Genomic DNA, 27185 nt, shown 5'->3' on the forward strand with positions numbered 1-27185 from the left:
CCGGTGAACCAATCATCTTTATCACCTGTTCTGATTATATTTTCATTAGAGAAACAATTGCTGGCCTCACTCTGCCATTTCTCCTGTCTGTTGGTTAAATCTTGATTTATGCTGAAACTGGCCATTTTATTTAGAAAGATAACAACAATCCCCAATATGAGATTGTTTCTGAGGGAAATAGAAAGAATGATTGATAATCAATTTATCTTCAATTGTATATCAATTAATATTGTTAGAAATCGTGCTGGTGTTTAGAAACTGAAGACTTCAGCTTGTAGAGGAAACAAGTTATTAGAGAAACATAAAACACTGCACATATTCTACTCGATAACCACCTTATTAATACAAAATAATTATTCTTATCTTAAAATTTTATGTATCAAGGAGGTGTGCTACCTACTACCATTGATTATAGATTGATTTGTTTCACTGTTTGGATTATGAGAGTCATAAGTTTTATTTTATTTATTCTCTCTTCATTAATTTATTTACATTTTCACAACTAAGTTATGTAATACACATATAATTACATATGTATTTATAGAGAAGGAGTTATTGACTGTGGATGACCAACCTGCTAATGATACATAGTGATTATATATATATATATATATATATATATATATATAAGTGCTAGGTGCCAATGTGCTTATAATCAGCCTAAACAAATATACATAGAATCATAAAGTGCTTAGTGCGATAAAATTAACTTTAGCAGCATAGACCAATGAAGTGATAAAAGAAAGCTAATACCATTAAAAATAAATGTAATAAAGTTAGACAAGATAAAATAAACACGATAAAAATAAACACTGTGGTTCCTAAAAAGGAATAACCAACAGAAGGCAATAAATAAGCAATAAAAAATTCAATTTCAGAAGTAAAAAGGAGAGTTTAGCTTATCTGAAAAATAATTTGAGAGAGTCTGGATGTAACTCTCAAGGGCAAGCAATAAGGGTCCCAACGCATTTCGTCCTTTGACTTCTTCCTGGGGATGAAGGTTAAGGAATGGTGGTCACCTATTTATACTCCTTTTCCACCTTCTATTAGGGACTAAGGACCTCATTCAGAGTCGGTCGAAGCGTCTGCACGGTCGTACGATCAACGACCGCAAAATCCGATCGTACGGCAGGGCGATCGTAAACAAAGTGATGCCCATTCGTTAGCACTGCACCTCCTCTAGCTACCAACTGATCTGAACGAACGATCGAGTCAATCGTAGTCAGGCGCTGTCAGTCGCTGTATGCTAATTATGTTCTGATGTTTGCGGCCGTATGTGCTGTTTTGATGGTCACATGTCATGTTTACATGGACAATCGATCAGCTTGTTATTAGCTTGTTGGCAATTATCTAATTAAGTGTTTAACTCTTGCTGTTCTTTAAAACGAGTTTTTTCTCATGTGTCAATAAACTTTATTGTTCATTTCATGGTTGTTTTCTCCATTCTTATTTTTTCACACAATGTTAAAAACAAAGTAAGGTTTATTAACTGTGAATGTCCGTTTACTAATTGTGTTAACTTTATAAATGCATGTGCATTTTGCGTTAGGATCATTTGCACACTGCATGTTGTAGCCAATCAAATCTGACCTTATTTTTTGGGACACATGATTAAAGGATTGGCCAATAGTGGTGTTTTTGATGAAAGTGTAAATAGTTTTTGGGGTGTTGTTGTTATCCATGTATTTGTTCAAATTTCTGTCCTTTTTTGTTTGTTTAGAAAATTTAATGTATGGGGTTCAACATCATTGTGCAGTAATGCTGTTTTTCAGACTTACAACCTTATGTTTATTGGCTGGCCCTTTTTTTGATTTGTGGACCTCAAAAATATAGGTTTATTGGTTTATCAAAAATGTTTTGGAGTTGGAGGAAATGATTAAATTTGGATTAGTATTTTACAATGTAAAAAAAACGGTCACCAAACTTGGCAAGGTGCTAGGACCCAGACTACCCTTGTTGATGTTGTGTACACTGTGTTTAAAATGTACTAATGTACTTAGGCAAAGTGATGTTTTACATAGCAAAAAAAAAAATTATATTTTTGGTTTATCAACAACATTCTAGAAGTGAATACGTGCATTGTGTTTTAAGCATATGGCCATCATGATTTAAGAATACACCTCCCATTATTTGTAACATCATCATAGTGGATTTTGGCTTATGCCACATAGTTAGGGTTTAAAATTAGTTGAACAACAGAAAAGTAGAAACCTATTAATAATGTTGTGTGTCTGATACTTTCAAACACACCGTAACATCAGTGTGTTTCAACACTTTTTGGTACATTGAATAATGTGTAATGTTCAAATGTTTCTAATTGTAATGAAGTATTTAATCCTCATTTTTTTTTTATTTTCCACAGTTCTAACCCACATCCTGAGGGAAATTCGGGAGGAGCTGCGAGAGACCTCGGGCTACTTAATGCAGGCCTACTGCTGCCTCCAAAGATTAGTGGGGCGTTTGGAGGATCTGTAGTTTTTTTTGTTTTGTTTTTTTACATTTTTATGACATTTAAAAAGAAAAAATAAGGTTTTGTTATTTCCAACATTTGTGCTCTTTTTTGCCACACATTAAAGGGTGTAATTCTGCATGTCAAAAAATGTAGGAACAAAGGTGGGTGCCTTTACATAGTGTAATAACTTAAAACATGTATTAGTAAACCTTAAGAAAATTTGCAGTAATGTTGTTTATTTTTCAATTATGGGTTGGCATACATTATACACCTCAAAATGGCTTACAATTTTTTAAAACAAACAAACCACAACATTTTTATCATTTAAAACATTTATTACATAACAAACATGTTGCCAACAGGCTTTTAATGGTAACAAAAAATTCTTAACAGATTCACACATAACAAATGTCCTCATGGTTTGGGCAAATTAAACATCTGGCTTAGTCAAACATAAACAACTATAGTAAAAAACATACAGATTTTGGAATGGAAAACATAACAATTACTAAAACAAAAGGCAAATTAACTAAACATGTTGGGGGATATCCGTGCAAAATGTGTTAGTTGTCCAAAAACATACAGGGTATTGCCAATGGGTTCCATTTTTTTGGCATGTTTTGGAAAGTGTTGTGATTTTGTTGGTAGGAAAAGAAAAAAAAAGAGAAAAAGGGAAACATTAGAATACATTTAGCAAAATTGTATTTTCTTTTCTCAAAAATGTAAATATGCATACCTAAAAAATCGTGAAACGACATCATCGCGTCTGGCCCCCCCCGACAGCATCACAACACCTTCCTCCGGGAACACCTTCCTCCTCTTGCAAAAAATTGTGAAACGACATCATCGCGTCTGGCCCCCCCCCTGACAGCATCACAACACCTTCCTCCGGGAACACCTTCCTCCTCTTGCAAGGCCTCCTCTGGCTGCATGGGTACTCGACTCCTTATTGCAATGTTGTGTAAAATCCCACACAGGACCACAATGCGAGAAACCATATCCGGCGAGTACATGAGTGCACCACCAGAGTGATGAAGACACCGGAACCGGCCCTTTAAAAGGCCGAAACAGCACTCCACCACCTGCCTGGTGGCAGTAAACGTGGTATTATATTGCGTTTGTGGCCCTGGTGTGGGAGTCAAATAAGAAGTCAGCAGCCAGGGTGTGCAAGGATATCCACTGTCACCTGATGGAAATGGGACAACAAAAGATATACATTTACCATGAGAACCTGTTTACACTATTACTAGAAAGACATACTGGATTTTTACATACCAAGAATCCACGCATCACCAGCTCACAGTGTGCTTAATTTGGGCCAAATCCCTGAATGCTGGATCACATACACATCATGGCTGCAGCCTGGGAATTTGGCATTCAGGGAGAGGATCTGGAGGGAGGCATCACATAGCACCATTACATTTAGGGAATGGTAATGTTTGCGGTTCCTATATATTTGTTCCCTGCATGCAGGGGGCTGAAGTGCTATGTGAGTGCCATCCACTACCCCTATGACGTGTGGAAAGCCTGCAATTTCTAAAAACTTCTGCTTTACCACATCAAGGGCTTCCGTATCCAAAGGCATACTAATAAAATGTGCTAGATGATTGAAAAATGCATCTAGCACACGCCTCAGGATCCGTGAAAAAGAGGGCTGGGAGAGGCCACCCACCAGCCCCACAGTGGTTTGGAAGGACCCCGAGGCACAGAAATGTAACACCGCCAACAACTGTGTAAGTGGTGAGATTGCTGTAGGAATGTTAATCTGACTTTCTACATCATTCTTTATTATTGAAAGAGTGTCTAGGATAATATTTGGAGGCAGGCGATAAGTGGTTGCAACCACATCATCAGGCATTCCAAAAAGGGTGACACGTGTTCTATATATCTTGGCCCTTGCATGCCTCCTATGCCTACGCCCAGGAGGAGGCTGAGGAAGGTTGGTGGGGGTCAACATGGCCACTATTAGCTGTCCAACATCGCTCTGTAAAGTTAAATGTATATTTTTAATTGGTTCTCCAGAGTGTATTTTGATATTTTGTGCAAAAATACTTAGCTGTATAATAATGGTGCATATTCTTACAGGGTCGGGCAGTGCCATCTTCGGAAATCACTACATGTGTATTTGTTGTACGATTTTAAAATGAGAGGGAAAAAAATTTAAAATACATTTTTTGAGGTCAAACCAATATTACTACTTTTAGTGTTAAAACCATGCTTAATTTGTAAACTCGCAAATATGAATTGTTGTTAAATGTACAAAATTACAATTTAAAAATAGAACAATAAACAATATTGGCAAAAAATTTGGTTATAAAAATTATAATAAAAAAAAAAAAGTGCAGGTTTGAAAAAATAGACACTTACCTGATTCAAGTCCAAAATGGAGTGTTAAACACCTTTAAGAAATATTTCAAAAAAATTAAAATTAAAAACGATTTTTAGGATTGTTGATCCCAATAAAACAAAACAAAATGCAGTAGGCTGGCACACTTACTTGTTCCTTCGAATAACGTTGGATTTAGGAATAAGACAAAAGCCCGGCCAACCAAACCAAAAAAGTCACCGGATCAAGCACCAAAACTAACGGGGTTTTTCAAAGTCCAAAACAAAAACACCACAAAAAAGAACCACCACAAAAATAACAACACAAAAAGAACCAACACAAAAAAAGGAACACAAAAAAGAACCAACACAAAAAAAGGAACACAAAAAACAAACACCACACAAAACAACAACACAAAAAACAAACACCACACAAAAAAACAACACAAAAAACAAACACAAAAAAGTAACACAAAAAACAAACACCACACAAAAAAGGCACACAAAAAAAACCAACACTAAAAAATAAAATAAAAAAACCCACAATCAAAAAAAATTAAACCCCCCCCAAAAAAAAACACACACAAGCACCTCTCAATCAACTTCAAACAAACACCTCTCAAACTAAACACACAAGCACCTCTCAATCAACTTCAAACAAACACCTCTCAAACTACACACACAAGCACCTCTCAATCAACTTCAAACTATTAAACTATTAGCAAACACCTCCTGCACCACCAAACACTCCAACTACAACCCACAAGTAAGGGAACATTTGGCTTTGCCTTAAATAAAGAAACAAAACCCCAATTATTGAAACATGCAGGAAAGGTGTGCATTTGTAGTTAGGGAAATAAGGATGCACGGGGAACCAATCCAAAGATGCGCTCACATCTAGCCCAACCCACGCAGTGATTACGGAATGCAGGAAAGGTGTGCATTTGTAGTTAGGGAAATAAGGATGCACGGGGAACAAATACAAAGATGCACTCACATCTAGCCCAACCCACGCAGTGATTACGGAATGCAGGAAAGGTGTGCATTTGTAGTTAGGGAAATAAGGATGCACGGGGAACCAATCCAAAGATGCACTCACATCTAGCCCAACCCACGCAGTGATTACGGAATGCAGGAAAGGTGTGCATTTGTAGTTAGGGAAATAAGGATGCACGGGGAACCAATCCAAAGATGCGCTCACATCTAGCCCAACCCATGCAGTGATTACAGAATGCAGGAAAGGTGTGCATTTGTAGTTAGGGAAATAAGGATGCACGGGGAACCAATCCAAAGATGCGTTCACATCTATAAAAAAGTATGCACAAGCAGTATTCTTCATGCTCTCTCACAGGTTAGCAGAATGTCAACCGAGGAGCATGGTGAGCAGAGGACAACTGAGCCAGGTAAGTGCAAATCACATTTTTTACACAACACAAGAACTGGTCATATTTCCCTAAAAAAAAAAAAAAAAAAGTGTACTAATTTAAAAATTGTTGTAGGTGCTGGGAATCAAAGTCCACCAGTAGAGGAGGAGGAGGCGGGCCCAAGCAGGCCAAGGCCCAGAAACCATCCATTTTCACGGATCGAGCTTGAGACATTGGTGACCATGACAATGGAGAACCTAGTCAATGCACCCAGAAATATGGGGGCTGGAGCCAAAGACAGGATTTGGGAGGAGATATCCAGGGCTGTTAATGCTGTGGGGACAACCTACAGAACACAGAAAGTCGTAACAAAACGGTAAGAAAATGATATTGTGAGTGTACTGAAGTCCAAAGCTTGATCTTCTTTAAAAAAAACTAACACTTTACATTTCAAAAATAACATTGACCGCTGGACGGATTTCAAGTACCAACTGAAGAGGAAGCTACGGAGTAGGGTGGACCATGCTGCGGGGACAGGTGGTGGTTCCATCCCTGAGGAGCTGGCCTTGACAAGGTTGGAGACGTTAGCTCAGAGATGTGTGATGGAAGAGGAGATAGTCGGCGTGTCCACTATGGACACTGACATGGCCGACTTCAACGCTCCACATGTGCAAGAAGGTAATTTCATTTTGTTAGACAAAAAGTATAAAGCTGAAACGTCTGTTTTTTTGGGGGGGCAAAAACAAAAAAAAATTTTTTTATATATTCCAGACTCAGAGGAGGTAGTGCCTGCTCCTGAGGTCAGGTCTGGGTCCAGCACAGATGGAGACTCTGCAGGGGAGGATCCAAGTACTTCATCTGGGGACCCTGTGGAGTCTACTCTAGGGCAACCAGCAGACCGAGCAGTGCCTCTCCTCACCAGGTTGGTCTCCCAAACTCAGGAGAACACATGTGTTCTTCTGAGGATGGAGACCACTCTGGTGAGGGTGGCGGTGGCCCTGGAGACCATTGCTGGGGCCCTAGATTGTTTGGCCAATACCCAGGAGCAGGCCAACCCACCTGCCATGATGGAGCGAGACTCCCTTCCTCCCAGGACCACCACCTGTGGCAGCCCAACAGCCACCCCCGCAAGTATGGAGAGCCCTATGCCTAGGCCAGAGGAAATCCCACCTACCTCTGGCCAGGCCAGTCGGCCAGTCAGCTGTCCATAGCTTACCTCTTCCTCCGAGCCGGCCCAAATGACGCAAGTAGCCCTGGATATCTCCGCCCTCACCTGTTGTCCAGTCCCCATATTTCTTGTCACCAATGTCTCAAGCTCTTTTTTTTTTTTTTTACAAAAAATGTTTTTTTCAAATTATTTTGATTATATACAAATGTGGCCTAAACAATTATTCTTTACATTGTGATGAAAGGCAAATTTCACAAAAATAAAAAAAAATCATACCAAAAATGTCTATCTTTAACTATATCAATGTATACAAGGTTTAAACAGTGTGGTATCTGAAAAGGCTGCTACGCAAAACACAATGCTAGATGTTTAAAAAACTGTTTTATCCAAAAACTGTTTAAAAAGCACAAAGAAACATTTGTGTTACGAATTCCCTAATGCACACGCAAGTGAAATGAGTTACAAGGTAATTAGCAGTGTTAATAGTTACAATGCAGGAATCTTAGCTGCTTGGTTTGTGTGGTTCCAAATCGAAACATCACAGGTAACATCAGATTAACGATTGTACTGTTGTGGCTTACGGACGCTTCTTGCCTACCTTAGCCTGGACGATCATCCTGTTCGTAGAGTGACGTTTTCATGCATCCGCAATTCTTGGTCGTACGAAGCAGGTAATTTATGCACTCCCTTAAAACGCCTTGAAACGCTGAAGAACGCCTCCGTTTCCAGACCACCACCCCCGTATACTCCCACAAACGGTCTTTCCTGTCAATCAACTTTAGCAATCCACTTCCGTGTCGGAAGCCCTACGACCGACAGTATTTTTGATCGGTAGAGCTCGTACGCACATGCGCTCTGCTAGCCGTGCGCAGGCGCAGTAAGAAAAACATTGTATGCGTACGACCGTGCGGCCGCTTCGACCGACTCTGAATGAGGTCCTACAAACTTCCGGGTCACAGTTCAATTGTGCATCCGGGTCATATTTCAAAAGCTACAAACTGGCACATATCTTTAAGGGGGCGCCTAATATCTAAAACGTTCACCATAGGTAATGTCCATGAAGCTTAATGCCAAGTCCTTAAAAACTTTTGTTTAGTTTAGACCATCAGGTTTGAAATAGTCATATGCATCTGCCCTTACATATGTATACTTCCGCCAGGCTTCTTACATCATATCCGGTCATGTGTCCCGCTCCAGGACAGGCTAACATGCTCGTCCTGCCTTTCATCGGTCCTGCGTCATGTCCGGTCATGTGCCTCGTCTCCGAACATCATAGCGCCACCGTACTCCCACTTGCGTGCTTGCGTCATACGTCCATGCGACGCGATCACGTGCACCGATCCACACCTCCTCCGACACCACATCTTTGTTATGCGGTTCATTTCCTGCACATCCGCCAGTACCTATGAGGAAAGGTGCTAACTTCCGCCCTTAGTTGCCGTCACTACTGTCCGTCGATTTTGGTACCTTTCAATCAGAAAGGGGCGGATCTACAAATAAATAGAGGCAATAATAAGTAAATAATGCGGATCAAGACGCTTGAGCATGGAGCTGTCCACCAATATTCACATTATTCCTAGTACAAATCATAATATGGTGTAGTTAAGTACTTTATATATCAGCCAAAAAAGATCAATTATTTATGCAAGTATAAAAGGAATATTTTTGATAAAGATTAGTAGTTGATGTTGCTAAGTACAACTAATGAATGCCTAATATAGAGGATGAATCATAGCTAAAAAATAAAATAAGTAGTCATGGATGTATTTCCAGCTGTACAGTTTAACAGTTTTTTGTCCCTTCTTCTTTAAGTTAGGAGAAGATAGGGGACTACTAGTAGTTCGGTCAAAAAGTACATGTTAGAGCTATAAGAAAAGGCTCATGTTGTTTGAAATCACATGGGATTTAAATTCCAAAATGTATTGAGTTATAAAAATTCCTTTCCCAAAAATAAAGGTTTCTGAATGATTGTTGCATATGGTCCTTTGTTTTTTTCTTTTTTTCTTATCTTTTCCATTTCCACATGAGACTGAGTTTCGATTTTCAGGTAAAAAGCCTTCATGGGCTGGTGAAAGGAAAGCCTAGAAACTGATTAACTACAACACCTGGTATTCTCAGGAGGTCCCCCATCCCGGTACTAACCAGGCCCAGTTATGTATAGCTTCCAAGATCAGACAAGATTGGGCACACGCACACTGGTATGGTAGTAGATATTTAAAAGGGTCTTCACCATTAAATCACCACTTGGATTTGATAGTAGTCAAACGGAGGAAAAGGCAAATCTACTACACCTGGTATTCTTTGGGGGTCTGCCTCCCAAGTACTATCCAGGCACAATTCAAATTACCCCATTTGGGCACCCATCAAAAGATGGGAAATGATGTTATAGTAGTAGAAAAAAACAATTCGATTCATCTCATGTCTTCCTTTTAGAGAAATGGTGCAATCTCATAGTAGTCATTAAATCCTTTGGGGACCATTGTATCAAGAGTGAAAATCCAATACATCTCACGTTTGGACAGGAGGTTTCCTCTGTCACTCAACGTAACGTGTTCAATGGCCTTGAAATTAAGACCTTCCGGATTGGAATTATGTTTCTCAGAGAAGTGTTTAGACACCGCATGGCCTTCCACTTTGTTCTTGATATTCCTGATGTGCTCTTGGACACGTATTTTTAATGTTCTTGTGGTTTTGCCAACATATTTTATTCCGCAAGTACACTCCAACAAGTAAATAACAGATGTGGAATTACAATTCATATAGCTTTTTATAGGAAACTCTTTTGAACCTGCTGAATTTGAAAAAAATGTACGCGTGGGATGTAACTATTTGCATATATTGCACCGTCCACACTTATAGCTACCCTTGCAACTTGGAATGCCACTCCCCATTTGCTTGACATTTTTACGCAAATAGCTGGGTGCTAACATGTCTTTTAAATTTCTTGTCTTCCTAAAAACAATCTGTGGTTTCGGTGGAAGTATCTCCTTCAAGACAGGATCCATAAGGAGAATGTTCCAATTTTTTCTTAAGGATTTTTTTACTTTATTTTCATGTCCATTAAACATAGTGATAAACGGAACCAGATCAACCTTGGACTTCTTGTCTTTGTACTCCAACAGGTTGTTTCTATCCAGAGATTTGGTTTTGTTCAAAGCTTTCTCCAGGATCTCCTATGGATAATCTTTATCTCTGAATCTGTCCGCATATTGTTCCAGTTGTTAATTGCATATTCTTTGGTCACTACAATTGTGTTTGATTCTATAAAATTGGGAAAAAGGGATGTTCTCCTTCCAGCTATTTAGATGACAGCTTTTAAAATGCAAATAACTATTGGCATCGACATGTTTAATAAAGTTCTTAGTGGAGATTTCACCTTCATCTCCCGTTAAAACCAAGTCTAAAAATTCAACAGATTTATTGTTAAAATTATAGGTGAATTTTAAATTCATGTTATTGTTTGAAACCAGAGATAAAAACTGATTAAAATCTTCTTGCCCTTGCCAAATAATTAAAATGTCATCTATATATCTTTTATAAAAGGAACCACAGTGTTTATTTTTATCGTGTTTATTTTATCTTGTCTAACTTTATTAAATTTATTTTTAATGGTATTAGCTTTCTTTTATCACTTCATTGGTCTATGCTGCTAAAGTTAATTTTATCGCACTAAGCACTTTATGATTCTATGTATATTTGTTTAGGCTGATTATAAGCACATTGGCACCTAGCACTTATATATATATATATATATATATATATATATATATATATAATCACTATGTATCATTAGCAGGTTGGTCGCCCACAGGCCCTGATTCAGATCCGCTCGTAAGCGGCCGCTCGTTCATTCGGAGCGATGTTCGCACATCTGCGCATGCGTATGGGTTTTAGTACACATGCGCGAACCAGTCAGTGCGGTCAGAAATTGTGTGCTCACAAAATAGCGAATGCCTGCTAATTTGATTGACAGGATGAGGCGTTTGTGGGTGGTAACAGGGGAAGGTGCTTGAAAACGGGGAGTGGAGATCCGAATGCAGGCGTGCCAAACGGTCAAAACAAGCATTTTAAGGGTGTGCATAATTAACAAAGCAGCGTCATCGACCACGTCAATTGGTTTTCTTTTAGCCTAAACTGCTCGCATGATTGCGGTAGGAAAATGCTACCACAAGAATAGCGAGCAGTTCATACGCCTTTTGATGTACTCGATTAATCAAATAAATAGCGAAGATGACGTATGATGCGAGCGGCCAGGGGGCGTTTTTTTCAAAATAGCAACCGCATGTTTTGTTCGCTCGTTCAGACATAGAGGCGTCAACAGACCGCAAAGAGCGAGCACTTAATTTAAATATCCGGCCCCTTTTTCAGAACGTCCGTCCGCAAATAGCGTTCGGCTCTGAATCAGACCCACAGTCAATAACTCCCCTTCTCTATTTACAAGGTAGTGTATTCACCAACACTACAGACTATTGACATAGGAGCTGACGCCCTAGGTTAACGCCGTGGGTTTACTTGCATTGTCTTATATTACACCTGTGTTTCATTGATTGGTTCAGGTACTGGCGCCGAGTTCATATATTATTTGTGTACATATGTATTTATATTTAATTTATAGATAAAATAATGAAAAATATATGGATATATATCATATAAGAGTATTAACATGTATATAAGATGATTCTCAATATGGGATGAATAATACCTTATAGATTGACTTCTCCCATAAGAAGTGGTAATAACCAAGAGAATACATACTTATAATATATATTTTATATATTATTCTTAATCGTATGAAGAATCCCTATTTTCTTTAATATACCATAATTTTATTATAATCTATGTGTTTGTATTGATTTTTATCACTATACTAAAATATATATATTAATAAATAAATACATATAATCAATCATATTGCACCTTAGTATATACACTTATAGACCACTTTTTATTAATACACATTATATTCACATAATTATTTTTCACACTGGAGAATATACACTCCCAATATAAATATACATTTACTGTGATTAGATGTATATATACTCATTTTTGAACTTACAACTGTGTCACAAGAATTTATATGTGAGTATATAATTTATTAGATAATTATAATTAGATCCCCTTATACTATAACATGCTATTATGAGGAAGTCTGTAATAGAATCCTCTCAAATTCCTCAATCTGATCCATTGACAAATATCACTACAGTTCTAATACATAGGATTGCTTTTTCAATGATCTATTACTTCTGTCTGGTGCCAGATTCGGCAATCAATATAGATTCCTGTTTTTCAGGTGTCTGTTTCCACAGAGCTACGATTGGCTGCAAAGGAAAGGTAAGGGTATTTAAACCCCTTAATCACACCCATTGGGTTGAGTCTTTGATAAAGCCACAGGCGAAATGCGCATCGGGCTTATGCTGAGGGCTCTGGTCACCACATGCTAAAAATTATGCCGGTCAGGGCTTAGATATTACACGCATGCAACCTCCGATATTTAGAAGCTATTTAACTTGTGTCTGATATTATTACAAGCACTTATATGTACTGTGGCGTCTATGAGCACTGATATAATGTGCTCTGTAAATGTGCATGCTGTTTAAAGTACTATAGCATCCAGGAGCACTGACATAATGTGCTTTGTAAATGTGCATGCTGTTTAAAGTACTATAGCATCCAGGAGCACTGACATAATGTGCTTTGTAAATGTGCATGCTGTTTAAAGTACTATAGCATCCAGGAGCACTGATATAATGTGCTCTGTAAATGTGCATGCTGTTTAAAGTACTATAGCATCCAGGAGCACTGATGTAATGTGCTCTATAAGTGTGCACACTATTTTGATGTACGTTGATTTGTGTTAATAAATGTGATCCTAATTAATTCAATCTTCTAAAATCCCCTTATATGTGAAACACTAAGTGGCAATACTACAGTCACCATTAATCTATATGGGCATATGACAAAGAATTGAATCAGGATTTATAATTTTAACCATAAAGTAATGAATCATTGAGGAATAAATATTGAAATATGAAAACAGTTCAAAAGCACTGACTCAATTATTGGATGGATATAAAAAACGTCACATGTGATATAATTCATATTTGCCTATACTTCTTGGTTGGGAATATGACACTTGATATAATCGGTGTCAGTTTATGTTTTCTACTTTAAACCAGGAGACATTGCAGGATATAGCAGTGTATTGAAGCGATGAATTATTGATGAATAAATAATGAGACACTAAGGTAGCTGAATAGTGCAGAAAGGATTACCACGTGAATAAGATATATTATATATGATATAACTTGTATCAGTTTATAATTTGATGTTGAGGCCTGTCGTATATAAGAGTGTGTATTTGTCTATTTTTTGATTGGCACAATAAGAGTGCAGCAAAATAAATTGCAGAAATAAACAACACAATTAATAGAGATATTTCTGACTGACCCACTAGGAGTGTAGTAATGTTAATAGCGGAGATAGACTGATACATTATGGCTGATACTGCAGAGACAACTTAAATTGCAACATTTTGACACAAGAACTGTGCGGAAATTATGTATTATATCCATCCATATCACATGGTTATCATGGTATCTCCTACTTATAGGATATAAATTAACGATATAAGAAAGAGCCTGGATAATATAATATAATTATTTACATGAGCCACAGGGATAAAGAAGAGATTTATTAATCTGAGTAACACAAATGCATAATTTGTACATACAGATATAATAATTGACTTCCATAGAGGAGAATAATATACTGTAGGTCTGCCAAATTAGGTGACAGAACCCTTGGCATAATATTTTAAATTCTATTTTCTTCTCTAATCTCTATTTTTAATACTTTGCTGTCTATGAATCTTTAGAGGGACTATATATATATATATATATATATATATATATATATATATATATAACAATCAATCAATAAAAGTTCTTTTTTAGTAATATATCACTTGACCAGTGCACCCATACACTACTCCTTTTTTTAATTTTTGTATCTATAATCAATGGTAGTAGGTAGCACACCTCCTTGATACATAAAATTTTAAGATAAGAATCATTATTTTGTATTAATAAGGTGGTTATCGAGTAGAATCTGTGCGGTGTTTTATGTTTCTCTAATGCTTTATTATTATGCCAGGTACATAGATGACATATTTGTCATCTGGACTGGTACCAGGGAACAATTTATTGCATTTATTGATAACCATAATTTGTCTAACAATCCTGTCAAATTTACATACAGTATTAGTGAACATTGTGTTAATTGTCTTGATGTGGAGGTCAGCCTGATTGAGACTACTCTTTATAATAAACCAACCAATCAAGTTACCAATGGACAGAAACACTATACTGCATAATAGAAGTTCTGTATATAATAGAAGATCATTGAAGCTCGGCTTACCATTTTCATAGTTTGTTCATGCTTGCAGGATTTGTAGCCAATGAAAGAACAAAAAAATAGCCTCTGGTGCTTAGAAGGACCTACGTTCACAATAATTATAAAAATATACTGATAAATTTCATTAATACATAAATATATGCACAATCCTTTGCTGCTGTTGAGAAATGGTAGCAAGCCAAAAAAACAAAGTAAAACACAAAACAACAGTGCAATGGGAATATCTAGATGCTAATTGATATGCAAATATGCCAATATATATTTTCAAATTGTTTAATCAAGTACAACAATAATATGAAAAACTGTACATTATTAAAATATACTGTTAATATTATTGTTGTATTTGATTAAACAATTTGAAAATATATATTGGCATATTTGAATATCAATTAGCATCTAGACATTCCCATTGCACTGTTTTGTGTTTTTCTTGCAGGATTTGTAGCAATAAGGAGGCTGCATGTGATCACATTGACAGCGTGATTAAAAAATTCTTGACTAAGAGTTATCACCTTGAAAATTTACTAGATGCTAAAGTATGAGCCTTAGCTATACCTCGTGAATAACTTTTAAAATCCAAGGAGAGTAACAGGGGTAGAGGTAACAAAATGCCCTGGGTAAATCATTTCAATACTGCTAGCAATATTATCAGAACTTTGGCCTATTGTCTCGACTGACCTCAATTTAAATCTTGAGGATCAGGGACTGGATATTCAAGGCTGATGTCACCAATTTTAGTAAAGAACATATTGAGCTTTTTTTGAGACCCAAGAATGGGTGCTTCAAGTGCCCAAATTGTCTTACTTGCAGGTATCTTATAACAGGAACTAGTTTTTGTTATCCACATAGTAGGAGGAGGTTCCTTATTAGACATAGTTACCTGTACTACTAGGTATATTGTATACCTTATTACCTGCAACTGTGGGCTAGGGTATGTTGGAAACACAGATAGGACCCTTCCGGAAAGGATGGCATTGCACTGGTCTGCTATCAGAGCTGCAATTGCCTGTAGTGCTAGTGAGCAGCCGGTGGCACACCACTTTTATGAGTAGGGTCATAATCTGTTGACCTTATGTTACACTATAATTGATCATATCCCTAAATTTTCCCATGGAGGCAATAGATCTCTCAAATTGCTCCAATGCGAATCCCGGTGGATTCACAGGTTGATTACTATTTCACCCCCGGGGTCTGAATGAAAATCTTGAGTTGCATTGTTTTTATAGAATTCTTCTGATTCTCACAATGCTATGTTCCCAGTCAATATATTTTAACCTAATATAATCTTCTTAGTGGTTTACTAACTATATTTTCCCGATTCAGAATATTATGGGATTGAGCTTTGTACTATGATAATACCATTAACTACATATGCTTGCTGTATTATTTTTATCCAGATTTGGCTATCATTACCAATACTTTGTAATAAGTTCTTGTTTACCTTGTAGTGCTAACGTCTAGTTAATGGTATGTGTGTATTTGTTTTTAGAGTGGTCACGACGACGGTCGTCTGGGGATGACGTCAGAGGGGGCTGCAACGAGGTGCAGTGAAGGAATACTTAAGGGTCTTATTGCGTATGTATTTTGACCCTGATTATGGAACATAATAAAAGATCCGAAACATTGGTATACTTACCTGTCCATTGACTCTTTGCTATGAAATTATGTATACCATAGACAAAAAACCTTACGATTTCACTTGTCCCATTAAGGCTGCTTAGACATGAATAGGTTTTATGAATTTTCAGATCAATTTCTGCCACTCAAACTCCAAAAAGCAATGAAATTACGATCATTAAGGCTGACTCCTTAATGGACGTGTTCCTTGCGTAATACAGATATGGTATGCCATGACACCATGTGGTTAACTGCAGATTAAGCACTCTCACAGAGTGAGATTGCTGTCACTCACAAAATGGTGGAGTTGCTATTCACAGAATTGTGTGCTCATTGGAATACACACATGCAATCTATGCAACCGAGGTCTGAGCAGAATATAGAGCTGCGCAGATAAGATAAGAGTATGGTGGATAGGGGGAGAAGACAGGGCATTGTGGATGGGGCAGACAGAAAGGCGTGCAGAGGGGAAGATTAACCAGTACAGATGGGAGCGAGCCAAAATGATGCAGATGGGTTGAAAACAGTGGTGCACATGGGGGGGGAGACAGAGTGGCATGGTTTGGGGGAACAGAGTAGCATGGATGCGGGAAGATAGAGCAGCGCAGATGGGCAAAGACAGATTGGTGGGGATGAGGAATACAGACTAGCACAATGGGTAGTGCGCATGCACCTGAGAAAATAAAATCAATTAGTCACAGATGCATGAACGCAGCAGTGAGATCCTTCTACACATCTGTTAAAAAATAAATAAAGGGGTCCCCCTCCCCCTCCAAAGCACAACCAGCGCTGGGTTTTTAACGGCCAGTCCTGGTTGTGCTGGCTCAGAGCCCAGTGCTGGTTGCGCTGAATACGGGGGACTCCTACATCATTTGTCCCCCGTATTTTGGCAACGAAGACTGGTTCTGAAAAGCCTGGTGCTGGTTGTGCTTAATACGGGGGACCCTTACGTCATTTGTCCCCTGTATTTAGCACAACCAGTACTGGGTCTCCAAAGCCCGGTGCTGGTTGTTTTTTGAGGGGCAGGGCCACACCATTTTTTCTTTGTTATTTTAAACACAGAAGCAGGTATCACAGATCTTCCAGAGCTGAGCCTGCATCTGTGTGCTGCTATCTCCACCATGTCCTAACGCCTGCCCCACCGCCATGCACACTGCCGCCCGCACTGCTGCCGCTAAGGCCCACTACCATCCCCAGGTTGTGGCTGCAGCTAACACCCACTACCCCCGTGCCTTTCCCCTGGGTCCCGCTGCAGCTAATGGCCGCTTCTTTCCCCTAAGACCACCACTGCTAAAGCCCGCAAATGACAGGGCATCTTTGTGCACCCAAGTGAAGCCAAAGTGAGTGGTGAAGGCTCCTACTGCGGCTGCGCAACAAGTTGAAATTGATAAAGCTATTCAGTGGTGCATTCCTGAGGTAATAGTTTAACAACTGTAACTTTCTAATTTACCTGAACCCCAAAAGCACGGTACTCTGGCACAATAGCTACCTAATAAAACAAACCCCAAGCCTAAATCTGCCCCCTACCCTGAGTTATGCCTTCCCAAAAATCCCCCATAGAGAACAGCAGAAAAGTGGTCCTACTTGAGAATGTCCGAAAAAAGTGACAGATGGAAATTTAGATTAATCCCAAATCCTCATTTTTTATGTTTATGCCCTGAAATTTGGCATGCAGCACCAAGCAACAGTTCTACCCGTCCGTGACAAATTTCAGCTCTGTACCTCCAATAGCTTTTGAGGTGTAGCCCCTTAAACACCCTGCCACCCCCCCTCCACAACTGTGCCCTTATAATATATCCAGGTGCGACACTCGGCGGACTTAGTAATCAAAACAAAAAGACTTGTTCCTTTAACAATGTTTCAGGATGTATTTGCTTGTCTTCAGGCTACACATATAAAAGTGAACAAATACAAAGGCTTACCTTAAATAACCGCTGTTCTCAGATCCAGGTGCCAAGCTCAGTCAGTCACTTCCCTTACCGCATGCAGGACCTCAGGTAAAACCGAAACACGCCCCCATGCCTCCTGACCCGACAGTAACCACGGCAACCCGACACCTGCAGGGGAGAATCATAACAAATACAAAGAATTAATCCCTGTGTGCAACATAAAGAAGAAAAAAGTATAACTTGTTACAAGTCCAGTATTGTAACTGAGGTTAGTGGTATATTACCGAAACACAATACAGCAATACAGGCCATAGATAATATATGATATACAGTCAGGTGCATAAATATTGGGACATTGACAGAATTTTCATATTTTGGCCTCTATTCACCACCACAATGGCTTTGAAATGAAACAAACAACATGTGCTTTAACTGCAGACTTTCAGATTTAATTTGAGGGTAATTACATCCAAATCAGGTGAACGGTGTAGGAATTACCACGGTTTCTATATGTGCCTCCCACTTTTTAAGGGGCCAAAAGTAATGGGACTATCAACTCAAAAGCTATTTCATGGACAGGTGTGGGCTATTCCCTCGTAATTTCATTATCAATTAAGCAGGTAAAAGGTCTGGAGTTTATTCTAAGTGTGACATGTGCATTTGGAATCAGTTGCTGTCGACTTTCAATATGAGATCCAAAGAGCTGTCACTATCAGTGAAGCAAGCCATCATTAGGCTGAAAAATCAAAACAAACCCATCAGAGAGATAGCAAAAACATTAGGTGTGGCCAAATCAACTGTTTGGAACATTCTTAAAAAGAAAGAACGCACCTGAGAGCTCAGCAACACCAAAAGACCCGGAAGACCACAGAAAACTACTGTGGTGGATGACAGAAGAATTATTTCCCTGGTGAAGAAAAACCCCTTCACAACAGTTGGCCAAATCAAGAACACTCTCCAGGAGGTAGGTGTATATGTGTCAAAGTCAACAATCAAGAGAAGACTTCACAAGAGTGAATATAGAGGGTTCACCACAAGATGTAAACCATTGGTGAGCCTCAAAAACAGGAAGACCAGATTAAGAGTTTGCCAAACAACATCTAAAAAAGCCATTACAGTTCTGGAACAACATCCTATGGACAGATGAGACAAAGATCAACTTGTACCAGAGTGATGGGAAGAGAAGAGTATGGAGAAGGAAATGAACTGCTCATGATCCAAAACATACCACCTCATCAGTGAAGCATGGTGGTGGTAGTGTCATGGCGTGGCATGTATGGCTGCCAATGGAACTGGTTCCCTTGTATTTATTGATGATGTGACTGCTGACAAAAGCAGCAGAATGAATTCTGAAGTGTTTCGGGCAATATTATAAGCTCATATTCAGTCAAATGCTTCAGAACTCATTGGATGGCGCTTCACAGTGCAGATGGACAATGACCCGAAGCATACTGCAAAAGCAACCAAAGAGTTTTTTAAGGCTAAAAAGTGGAATGTTATGCTATGGCCAAGTCAATCCCCTGACCTGAATCCGATTGAGCATGCATTTCACTTGATGAAGACAAAACTGAAGGGAAAATGCCCCAAGAACAAGCAGGAACTGAAGACATTTGCAGTAGAGGCCTGGCAGAGCATCACCAGGGATGAAACCCAGCGTCTGGTGATGTCTATGCGTTCCAGACTTCAGGCTGTAATTGCCTGCAAAGGATTTGCAAGAAAGTATTAAAAAGTGAAGAAACCGTTGTAATTACTACACCGTTCACCTGATTTGGATGTAATTACCCTCAAATTAAATCTGAAAGTCTGCAGTTAAAGCACATCTTGTTTGTTTCATTTCAAAGCCATTGTGGTGGTGAATAGAGGCCAAAATATGAAAATTCTGTCAATGTCCCAATATTTATGCACCTGACTGTATAAACGAAAATCTAACTTTGAGCCACCCTCCACCAATGTCTCCATTAATAGTTTTATGAGAGCTGTAGTTGTGAGTGTCATTGAAATTATGAATGATGATACCTCTGATCATTACAATCTTACCAGGGAGGAGTGGTAGGCTTAAAGGGACTTAGGACATTGTTATCAGACCAGCGGACAAGGAGGGGGGATTGTGGTTCTTGATGTGGATAAATATTGTGATGAGATCTACAGCCAGCTATCAGATGAACTGGTGTATGAAGAATTGAAAAAGGATCTGACGGATAAGTTTAAAACAGAAATAGACCATCTGCTCATGGCAGTTCTCAATGGAGGAACTGTCAATGAAGTGATCTACAACCATCTTACAGTTGAGCATCCTAGGGTTCCATTCTTATACACTTTGCCAAAAATCCAGAAGAGCCTTGCCCACCCCTCTGGCTTCCCTATAGTATCTGCAAGGGATTCCCTGTATAGCAATATATCTACTTATTTAGACCATTTCCTCCAACCCTGTGTACAATCTGTATCTAAAAGACACGGATCACCTTCTATGCCTAACAGATCTGGGGGAAATTCCTTCCAATACCTGGTTGTGTACGTTGGATATCTCCAGTCTGTATACCAACATCCCCCATGAAGGGGGCATTGAGGCTGTAAGAAACCTTATTACCAAGAACATCCTATATAAAGGCCCCCATGTTGAGTTTTATGTATTATTACTCGAATTGACACTTAAAAGAAACTATTTCTACTTTGACGGCCACTATTATGCTTAGAGAAGTGGTTGTGCCATTGGCTCGCATGTAGCACCAACATATGCGAATGCGTGCATGGCCAGTGTTGAAAAAGTTTTTTCTTTTTATTAGGTATTCCAGAGACAAAATTTTCTTTTATAGAAGGTATATAGACAATGTGATCCTGTTTTGGAGAGGCAGGTATGATGAATTAATTGATAACATCAATAAATTAGATCATCCTATCAAGTTCACATACCAGACAAGTTTGGAGGAGGTGTCCTTCCTAGATGTCACCATTAGAGTAAGGGACAACAAAATCTCCACCAAGATTTACACAAAACCCATGGACAGGAACACTCTCCTATGAGCGGACAGTTTCCATCCACATCCAATGATTAACAGTCTGCCCTACTCACAGCTACTGAGGGTCAAAATGATCACAAGTGATCCAAACATCATGAATTTGACAAAATGATGGATAAATTTAGACAAAGAGGATATACTTAGAGATCGCTACAGCTTGCACGTCATAAGGTGGATCAGGTTTCTTGGGAGATCATCTTGAAACAAAATAGAACAAACACAGAAAACACCCTTAATTGGGTACATACCTATAACACAGCTCATACCTATAACACAAGCAAGTAATAATCTGTGGCCGGTGATACGAAATGATCGGGACCTCACGAGTCTGAAGAAAATGAGGATCCGATCCAGTTACAAAAGACGAAAGAATGTGAGAGACTAGGTGGTGCACCCAGATGTAACGGGACGAACCAAGTCACATGGGAATAAATGTAGACCAGCAAATGGATGTCATAAGTGCATGGGTTGCATGACATGTAGCCACATGACAGTGGGCAAATATTTTTATCAGCCCCACTCAGGGCGTAATTATGAGATACAGCATAGACTGTCCTGCACCAGCACATATGTAGTGTGAAATGTCCAAGCAATTTGTGTTATGTGAGGCAGACCATGCGCTCATTCAAAGAGCGCATACCGTAGCTTTACACAAATCGGCAATAAGGTCCGCACTTAACGGGAAAGTGTCTGAACAACCCATTGCCCGACACTTCACTGAATACAAACATCATTTGTCCAGTTTTAGACATTTGATAATAGATCATGTACCGGACGAGAAGAAAGGACAAAAATAAAAAAACTTTTAAGACTTGAAGCAAAATGGATACATCACCTTGATACTATTAAACCAAGAGGTTTAAATGATCAATTGAACTATAGTATTTTTTTCTGACCTTTTTCTTTCAAGTTTTCCTCTTAGATCATTATGCCATGAAGTTGTATGATACTATGAATCCTATTTTATCCAGCTCTAGTCTCTACAATATGGGGATAGAATAAGGGATTGATATATCATATATTATCTATGGCCTATATTGCTGTATTGTGTTTCTTTTTTATGTTGCACAAAGGGATTAATTCTTTGTATTTGTTATGATTCTGCCCTGCAGGTGTCGGGTTGCCGTGGTTATTGTCGGGTCAGGAGGCATGGGGACGTGTTCCAGTTTCACCGGATGTCCTGCGTGTGGCAAGGGAAGTGACTGACGGAGCCCGGCACATGGAGCTGAGAACAGCGGGTATTTAAGGTAAGCCTTTGTATTTGTTCACTTTTATATGTGTAGCCTGAAGACGGGCAAATAAAGCCCGAATGTTACTAAAGGAACAAGCCGTTTTGTTTTGATTACCAAGTCCGCCAAGTACCGCACCTGGATATATGTTTGATTGTCTGTAGCGGGCACCGCGGTATCATAATACTATGGAAGGAGTGTGCTGAGCTGGATGCAGTGTGTGTATGTATATATATGTATATATATATATATATATATATATATATATATATATATATTGTGACACAGTTAGGTTAGGGGGTCCCTCTCCTGGGTAGAGGACTCCTTCCTTACACACACACACAGCAGCAGGGAAGCAGCACACCAGTCTGGAAGCGAGTACAAGCTGGTCGACGCCAGTCTTTATTGTACAATGTCAGAAATAACATAAAGAAAACATAAACATAAATCCTAGCCCTGTCGGGGCACTAACTTCACAGGTAGTTCCCTCACTACCAGAACCTGGCAGGGCCTAATGCCCTCGCCAGCAACAAAGCACAGCACAGTACTCACTGATAGGTTTTCCAAGTGTCTCTGAGCAAACTCCCTGTCTGCTCTCCCAGGTGAGACAATCAGCCCTAAACACACTAGGCTTATATTGGCCACTCTCAGGTGGAAAACTAACAACCTGTTACCAGGCTGCGAGAACCAAAATCTGGAGTGGCCGTGGGTGGAGCCCTCCCTCTCCTCTCACCCACAACCCCCAGGTCCCAAACCGGCTTTTCAAAAAGCCGAAACTCAAGCCTGCTACACTGTAGACTTTCTCCTGGGGGTTTAAAACACATAATGACAGGAATCTGGGACAAATGTACCTGCCACAGACCACTTTACCAGTGATCCTATCACATATCCCCCCCCTTTGTTTCGACCTATGGGGTGGAACAACTGAAGCCCCCAAACAATGAACGCGTGACAACGCGTCTGCTTTAAACAACAGGCCCCCTGGCCTGTGTTCCACCGAAAATTTAAAAGTTTGTAACGCCCACTTTATGGCCAACGCCTCCTTCTCCACTGTGGCACCGGGTAGGCATCGAATTTTGAAACACTGTTCAACTTTCGGAAGTCATTGCAGAAACGCACACTCCCGTCGGGCTTTGGAATCAACACAATGGGACTTGACCATTCACTATGTGATTCTTCAATAACCCCTAACTCTAGCATATTTTTAATTTCTTTCGACACCGATTCTCTTTGTGCTTCTGGTAACCTATAGGGCTTTAGATTAACTTTAACCCCTGGGTCAGTGATGATGTCATGTTTAACGACCGAGGTTTTCCCAGGTACGTCAGAGAACAGCACCCTATTTCTAACCAGAAACTCCTTGACCTCTCGTTGTTGAATTGCCGACAGGGTTTTTGCCACTGACACTTCGGGAACTAAGGGCCCTGGACTTAGTGGAGGGGCTCGGATGGCCGACAGTACCGTTCTATCTTTCCAGGGCTTTAACAGATTTATATGGTATATCTGTTCCGGCTTTCTTTTCCCCGGCTGGTAAACTTTGTAATTGACCTGTCCCACTCTTTCTAAGATTTCAAAGGGCCCTTGCCATTTAGCCAAAAGTTTATTTTCCACAGTGGGAACCAACACTAACACTCTGTCCCCAGGAGCAAAGCTGCGTAACCGAGCATTGCGGTTGTATACCCTCTGCTGTGCCTGTTGAGCCTGTTTCAGGTGTTCTCTTACTATCGGCACCTCTATAATAGGCAATGGAACTAGTGGTCCCTTAAAACGTGGTCTGGGAGCATGATACTGACACTCAGGGCAGGATAAATCCTGACACATTGCCATGTGGGGATAGGACAAAGGACTATCAGGGTCTACGGGTTTACCATCAACTACCTTTACATTCTTCCTGGCTTTTACCAAAGTAGGGTCTTTCAACTGCTCCACAGCAAAGACCTCTCTTCTGTCCTCTAAATCAGGCAGACGATCAACTGGCCCAACAACACTTCCCACCTCAATGGGAGGCACATCAGTGGCGGGCCACCGTCACGCTCCGCATTCTCTAGTTCGCCAATCATAGTAGAAAAAGGGAATAACTCTGACTCAGAAGAAACTCCCTCCTCCACTATATCGACAACCTTCTCAAATGGATCGGGGTTGTTCATTTCTGGAACAAAACGGCTTTCCCACAACTTCCAGAAGTGAGCAAAGTCTCTCCCCAATATTGCATCGCACATCAGACCATGCACCAAACCCACAGAAACTATAGCCGAACCACATGGTGTCTCGATGTTCACCTCGGCAGTAACATATCGAGTATCCCCATGTATGCAGGTCACACCAACAGTTTTCCCTGTATGCCTCAAGGGGTTCACCAGCTCAGCTTTTATAAGTGTCACCAAGCTACCAGAGTCTAACAGTGCCTCTACTCGGTTGCCATCTACAGTGAGTACACACATGTGCTTATCAGTCTCAGCCTGCCGGTCAGCCGTACAGGCTGTCTGTGCAAAGAAAGACCCCCTGCGGTAGACATGAGCAGTATCACATTGCATAGGTTCAGTTGTAAGTGCACAATTAGCGGAAATATGGCCGAAGTCACCACACCGGAAACACTGAATCATATTAATGTCTAGTCGTTTATGGGGCAAGAACCTTCCTGGCCTGGCAGGCCTGTCTCCAGGTTCTACACCCTCAGTCTTAGGTATATCCCACCGCCCAGCACCCTTCTCCCCTGGAACAGTCTTACTAGTGTCTGTGGGAGTTCCCCGGTGCGCCATCGGGGCTTGGTGGGGCATACTCCTCAGCCGCCATGTACCTCTCCACCAGCTCGACCAACTGGTCCGCGGACTTAGGGTCTGCATGGCTCACCCACTTGCGCAGAGTCGCGGGTAATGATCGCAGCTACCGGTCCATCACGACCCTTTCCACGATCTGTGGTCCCGTCAGCGTCTCGGGCTGTAGCCATTTTGAGGACAGATGGAAGAGGTCATGCATCTGTGAACGTGGAGGCTAGTCCATATGGAACTCCCAGCGGTGGACCCGTTGGGCACGAACAAAGGTGGTGACTCCCAAGCGAGTTAGGATCTCCTGTTTTAGTTTTTTATAGTCCTTGGCATCAGCCAGGCATAAGTCAAAATAGGCCTTTTGTAGCTCCCCAGACAAAAAAGGTGCCACCAGACTTGCCCACTGCTCCTTGGGCCAACTCCCCCCTTTCGGCCGTTCTTTCAAATGCGGTGAGATAGGCCTCCACATCATCGCCCAAAGTCATCTTCTGGAGGAAGTGACTGGCTCGTATGGAGTGAATGGTGGTGGGAGGACTAGTAGTAACATCTCTGGGCCGGGCGACCAGGTGCTGTACCACCTCTTTTATGGCCTGGCAGGTTTCCTCGATGGCGACCTGTTGTTGCCTCTGGGCTGTCTCCAAGGCCAACAGTTGCACCCTGGTGGATTCCTGCTGAGCCCTGGTAGATTCCTGCTGACCTGCTGTAGCTTCCTGCAGAGCCCTGGTAGATTCCTGCTGAAGTTTGTTTGTCTCCTGCTGAGCTGCTGTAGCTTGGAGCAAGGCCTTAATAATGTCCTCCATTTTGTCCTGGGTGTAGGTTGGAAGCTGAACCTTGCCTCTCTAAGCATTGGCTGATGCCTCCTCTATGGGTCTCCAAGGACACAGTGTTATTTCCACACTCACAAATTGGGTGTCTGTCCCTTTAATTTTTAAATGGAAAGTTTTCCTCTCGCTGCAACTTCAGTGTGTGTGGATGCCCGCATTCTCCACCATATTGTGACACAGTTAGGTTAGGGGGTCCCTCTCCTGGGTAGAGGACTCCTTCCTTACACACACACACAGCAGCAGGGAAGCAGCACACCAGTCTGGAAGCGAGTACAAGCTGGTCGGCGCCAGTCTTTATTGTACAATGTCAGAAATAACATAAAGAAAACATAAACATAAATCCTAGCCCTGTCGGGGCACTAACTTCACAGGTAGTTCCCTCACTACCAGAACCTGGCAGGGCCTAATGCCCTCGCCAGCAACAAAGCACAGCACAGTACTCACTGATAGGTTTTCCAAGTGTCTCTGAGCAAACTCCCTGTCTGCTCTCCCAGGTGAGACAATCAGCCCTAAACACACTAGGTTTATATTGGCCACTCTCAGGTGGAAAACTAACAACCTGTTACCAGGCTGCGAGAACCAAAATCTGGAGTGGCCGTGGGTGGAGCCCTCCCTCTCCTCTCACCCACAACCCCCAGGTCCCAAACCGGCTTTTCAAAAAGCCGAAACTCAAGCCTGCTACACTGCAGACTTTCTCCTGGGGGTTTAAAACACATAATGACAGGAATCTGGGACAAATGTACCTGCCACAGACCACTTTACCAGTGATCCTATCACAATATATATATATATATATATATATATATATATATATATATAATACGTGTTCACCGGCGGCACTCACAGGACTTATTAGTAACGAAGATAAATAAGGAGACACTACTCCATGGAAACTATTAACGTTTCCGTTGTTTTATCAACTTTCGTCAGAATTAAACCAGACAGTACAAAAAAGCTTACCTTTATAGTGATACACCTTCACCAACATGCGTTGACCGCGTCCTCCCGGGTCCGGGCACTACCAGATGATGTCACCAGTCTGCGACGTGCGCTCCCTGGCGCCTCGCATTCCCGGGAGGTTGCCAGGCAACCAATCATATACAAACACCAAGGTGA

The 27185-nt window shown here is 40.6% G+C and overlaps 1 pseudogene; it reads right to left on the bottom strand.

Annotated features, from left to right (window-relative positions):
- Nucleotides 1-9402: 9402 nt before the first annotated feature.
- LOC148473231 (5S ribosomal RNA) lies at nucleotides 9403-9521 on the bottom strand (annotated as a pseudogene).
- Between the last annotated feature and the right edge of the window lie 17664 nt (nucleotides 9522-27185).

This window comes from Taudactylus pleione, unplaced genomic scaffold (assembly GCF_031769625.1).
Source record: "Taudactylus pleione unplaced genomic scaffold, aTauple2 ptg000953l, whole genome shotgun sequence".
NCBI lineage: Eukaryota > Metazoa > Chordata > Amphibia > Anura > Myobatrachidae > Taudactylus > Taudactylus pleione.